Raw genomic sequence first — 5,819 nt, 5'->3', positions numbered from 1 at the left:
ACAGCGCGCCTGGCAGCCACAGCGCTCCAGGCTAAAGTGCTGGTCACATCTTTATGTAAACGGTAATTTATCGAGCTCAGAAAAGTTATCGAGTCCATTTTTATTTATCGTATGATAAGTCAATTTATCGATTATCGCGACAGGCCTAGTTGCCCGTACATTTATGATTGGTCAAGACTAGCTGAAGAGATACCATGTTTTAGACTTGGTTCTCTTTGGTTGGTGCGCAGACTCAGATAGAGTCTCTTGGCAACACGATCCTCCAATCAGCATTCGGCCGGCCTGTGGAAGTCCCTCCTTACTCTGGCTCTGTCAGACGTAATTTTTTTTCTCTAACGTTTCTTCAGATATATCTGGGAAACCATAATGTTGCTTCCTAGTTTTGCGGGGGAGCGCGGCTCCCATACAAAGTGAAGGCCGGTACAATGTGCTGTTCTGACTACCTCTTTGTGTTCTCTCAGTCTCTGCACTCGACCTTGCTACTTTCAATAGTGCAAGCTAAACTTTCTTCTGACTATTCCCCTGGTTGGTATCCAACCCATCAGAACCTGGGATTAGTGATTGTGTCTATTTATTCTATAGTCATAGCAATCTCATGAGCACAATAAGCATATAATGTAATAGTAAGAATCAGTCTTGTAATGTTATATGAAAATAGACTCCACAAATCCCTCCTTTCACACCTTTTAAGGTGTGAATCTAATCTACGTCTATTTTTCTTTTTACTGCGTCTCTGGTGTAATTTATGAATCTCTGCTTGTTATACTAGATATAGCTCACCCCCATCCACATCCTTGTTGATTGTGGGACCCGCTGATATTTGGTTTCTACCTTTAAACTCATCAGAAGGCAACCTAATAGAGAACCGCAGTGATGCGTCGTAAAACCCGGGAGTAAGTTAGCATTTTTAGCACTTCCGGTTCCTTCCTCAAAAAGCAATGCATTTTTTCCATAGGGTTTTGGAAAATAGCTCGAAATAAGGTCTGTGGTTGACACAAATTTAAGAGATAAATCACGTTTTGTTCTACGAAATTAAATACCAACCCAGTCTCACGGCATTTCGTGTTCACCATCACGATTTTTAATCTATTGATTCGTGTTCACCAACACAATTTTCCCCTTTTTTTCGTGTTGCACAGCACGATTTTCAAAGCAATGTATTTCTATTTAGACCCTCCAGAAAAAGAATTTACCGCATAATCAGGAAAATGGCGTAGATTTTTAAAAGGCCGCATATTTATCAAAAGGCCGCATAATCCCCGCATTTGTCCACACAAAATTGAGGGGGAAAAAAGTTGACTCGTCTTGACGTGACGTCATCAGCTCGCGCATCACAGAATGTAAACAACACTGTATAGAGTGAACGTGTGGAGCTCACACGATAGAGAAAACACCAACATGAAAAAATCTAATCCATCTCATTTACCGACGAACATTTCTACTAAAGACCGGGCAAAAAGTGGGGGGAAACTATTCTGCACCCCGTGCAACTGTGTGTTGGAGCATAAGCGAAAATCGACGGGGACGACCCACTTTGATTCATTCAAACATTCGAAAATGCTTTCTGCTGCTGCGGACAAGAAAGCCAAACAACGTTCACCGAGGTATCAACCTCCAAAACCCTACAAGAAACGAAGTGAGTAGCCTACAAGATTGAAGCTGGTCAGATAACAAAGAAGTAAATGAAAACGGAATGAGGCGGAGAAGTGTGTGTGTGTGCGGGGGAGGGGGGGGGGGGGGGTTGTGTGTGTGTGTCAGATTAAAAAAGCCCAATTGCTTTTACAATAAATAAACATTGAATGTGTTTAATTGAATAGGAAAGGGGTTTAACGTTAGTGGCAGGTTGTGTGTGAGAGAGAATAAATAAGACAGCCCAATATTTAAAAAAATTGTTCTTCTTTTTCCCCGCATATTTAGCATATTTCGCAACTTTCCGCATATTTCGCAACTTCCCGCAATTTCACCGCATAAAATCACATAAAAACCGCGCATGTTTAATCGCATAATCAAGGATTTTAGCTCGCATAATCAAGGAATTTAGCCCGCATAATCAAGGATTTTTGCCCGCGTTTTTCTGGAGGGTCTATCTATTGGTAGTCTTTCCCCTTTTTTTTCGTGTTGCACAGCACGATTTTAAAAGCAATGTATTTCTGTTGGTAGTCTCACGGCATTACGTGTTATAGGAAGACCGGAAGCTGTGTGGTTCATAAAAACATGTTTTTACTCAATATCAAGCCACGATTATTGCTTTTATTTAAAATTGTATCATTTCTGACTTTTGTTGCTGTCTGTGAGGAAAAGAAATGGAGCTCATTTTTCCTACTAATTTGTTAATCTTTTCAAAATAACACACTGTTATTTAGTCAACAATAACACACAATTATCCTTGTTTTTATTTATTTGTTTAATTCTATAATCTCGGGTTGCGTTCCAATAGTCCATTTAGCTTAGGAACCTTCCTAACCCAGTGAAATGACCCGGAAGTACGTCAGTGGCAGCCATGTTAAGTGCCGTTCCAATTCTCCAAATGAAAGGAAAGGAGGTTTCAAACTTCCTTTATAACCTCCTTTAGCTTCGGAACCACTGGACCTCCCTTGACAAAAGGAGAAGAGAAAAGGCTGCCCCACAATGCATTGCAGCCGCAGCATTTGCCGTCACTCAACAGTCGGCCGTTCACGGAAACAACCGATTATGACCGAGAAATTATATCTTGAACGTTACGGTGCTTATTAAGTAGGGGTGCACCGAATGGGAAATTCTTGGCTGAAACCGATATCGAAAATAGGAAACAGTTGGCCGAAAACCGAATGCCGAAAGGCCGAAAAATGATTAATAGAAATATATATAATGTATACATTTTTTACCAATGTTGTTCAGCTGCCTGATTATGGAAAAAGACATGATTATGGCAAAACTTAACTTAAATAATAATCACTAGTATGGGTCCATAAAACATTTATTCAGCACTTTTGAATGCATACAGTACATTAATTCCAAGTCAAGTCCATTTTATTTTCTCTGTAGGATAACTACAACAAAGTGCATTCACAACAAAGCCAAGGTGCTTTAAAACTGCATAAACATCTAGGCCAGTAGGCCTACAACAAAATAGTGTAAATAAAGACTGTAACAGCCAGGGCTTCAACAACAACAAATGCACCTATAAGTGCATGCATACAAATGTGCAAACTGGATAAATCCACATGAATGTAACTATTTACAAATGAAATTACAATTCAATTTCAAGAATCTGTAAATAAGGCTGTCTGTCCTCATAAGCAAAGTAGTAAACATTGTATAAAGATACATAAAGTGAAAACTGGATACAAAATCCACAATCAATTACAAATTAAATTACAATTTCAAGAATCTGCAAATAAGGTGGTCTGTCCTCATGAGCAATGTAAACAACATTGTATCATTTAGATACCGAAAGTACAATATATTGAACACTGTGCTGCTGTAATTTCCCCCTAATGATAACCTGAGATGGTGAATTATAACTCACAATGAAAATTGTTCAGGAAAGTGGGTATAGAGTAGACATGTAGAACTAGATAAGCTTATGATAAGCCAGCCTTGTCTACTTATGAAGGAAAAGTGGGAGGTTATTTTTAATGAACAGTAGCTTCTCTGCTTTATCCTCCATTGTCTGTTCCTCTTCTCATCAAGCACATGAGAGGCAGCGCTGAACAGTCTCTCGCTGTCAGTGCTTGTGATTTGATCTTACTCCGCATATTTGTCCGGGTGTTTTGATTTCAAGTGGTGGAGTAATCCCGAAGTGGTGAAAGTCTTTGCAGTTACACCCCCTCGAGAAATGTCAGCTGAACACGTTTTACAAATCGCAATCCGCGCCTCTTTCTCTGATATTTTTAAATATCTCCAAGCGGCAGACATGTTGGCTGTGAGTCAGCCGCGAGCATGGTCGCGCGCCGTGCTTGTCGCCGCGTTTTGATTACGTCATCACAACAACACGTTAGCTTACCAACGTAACCCTGTTCTCTGACATTCGGTGATATTTTTTCGGTGCTAAAACCCTTTCGGCCGAAAGCCGAAAGAGCCTTTTTAACCATTTTCGGCCGATAATTTTCGGCGGCCGAATATTCGGTGCATCCCTATTATTAAGCATTTTAAAACGTATGTGGTAAGTTGCCAAAGTGCTTTGTTCTGAACGTTCATCAGTATTATAATCAAAAAGAGAAATATGAACGTTAGTTTTTACTGAAATGATCAAATAAAGTCAACATTTCAGTCTTTACTGAGCTGTGTGGAGTTTGTTCAACTTTTAAAAGATGTTTGAATGGTGATATACACAGTGATAGATGTTAAGGACTAACATTTATAATAAATACATTTGTATTGATTTTAAGATCTTTTCATAGTTCATACAATCATACGTATTGGGATCGTTTGTATTAATGTGGACCGGAGGGAGAGGGTGACGAGCATAAGTTCCACTTTCCTTTTTTATTTCAATTCCAACTTTGGTCATGAAGAATATTCTCTGTTGTCCACGTTCATAAAGCATAAAGCAACAGCATCAGAGCACGGTGCAGAGTCTCTATGAGTTTACAGTAGACCCTCCTTCTTATTATACATCCATGTTGTAGTCCGCTATAGAAAACTATAGTTTCCATAGTTTCCCCAGAGCAGCAGACGCACATTCATGACGTCCGCTGGCGCATCATAAACACGTCGGATAGTGAAGGATTATTTGAATTATTTGAAGGATTAAAGTAACGTGGTATGGCAGGAAAGTTCAATCTGGTATATTCCTTTTAATGTCACCTTATATATATTCATGTGTGTTAAATTTGAAGGGACAAAGTATCTTTTCCCTCCCCCAATATATTGAGGTGAAGTCCTTGTGTTTAGAGAGAGATGTGAGCTGGGGACACCCTTATTTGGGAATAGGGCCAAGACGCTGGAATGTTTCCCTCGTAAAAGAAGGGTGTGCGTTACACAATCTTGTAGCAGATGTGTGTGTGTTTTCATTGCAGTAAATATATGTGCTACAGGATTACTGGTCAACTATACCTCTGTTCTTATTCTTTCATGTGTGGGTACTAAATGGCTACAAACATTGTGGAGAAATTAGCTTAAACATCTTTTATTACTCTATATGAAATGGAAGCAGTTTTTTATGACAGGGACGAGAGAGTTGGGGGAGGGGACACATTCCGAAGAGTTTCAGCATGTCAATTATCAGGGGAATCGACTTGTTTTCAATAGATGTGTGTGGTTGGTTACTTTGTATTAATAATAACAGTATGTGTAAAGGAAGCTGGAAATATACAATGTGAAACCTTTTATTTGAAGTAAAGATGTGAACAATAGCTCAAACAAATGGAAGGGCCATAGGTAGGCCTGTGTGAAGTTTGACTATTTGAAAAGCATCTCTAATACTGCTTAAGAGCATAGGTAATGTGTTCCTCGTTGTTATTGATATGAAAGTAATTAACATGTATTACGTATATTTAGCCAACTATAACAACTATATCTTAAAACATACTTTTAACTTGTGTGTGGCAGCCTGAGGCGGGAAGATGGACACAGGGACAAAGGGCCATAAAGGGGATGTGTGTGTGCTGGCTACAAGATGTGAAATAAGATAGGGAAACTTGTTGTTGAGAGCAAGTTCGTACCAGACACCAAAAGGTGTCTGGTCCTCGTCAAACTGAATGAGACTTTTTGTTTCCGGGTTTCTTCTGCTGTGTCGCACTGATTGGGTGCGACAGGCCATGTGTTGGTCTCTGCCAATAAGATGACCTCGGGGGGAAAGCCCGCACACACCTCCTCCTGTGTTTTAGTATGAAAGC

This window comes from Notothenia rossii, assembly GCF_949606895.1.
Source record: "Notothenia rossii genome assembly, chromosome: 1".
Classification (NCBI taxonomy): Eukaryota; Metazoa; Chordata; class Actinopteri; order Perciformes; family Nototheniidae; genus Notothenia; species Notothenia rossii.
The sequence above is the reverse complement of the archived record's forward strand: the minus strand, read 5'-3'. Positions refer to the sequence as shown.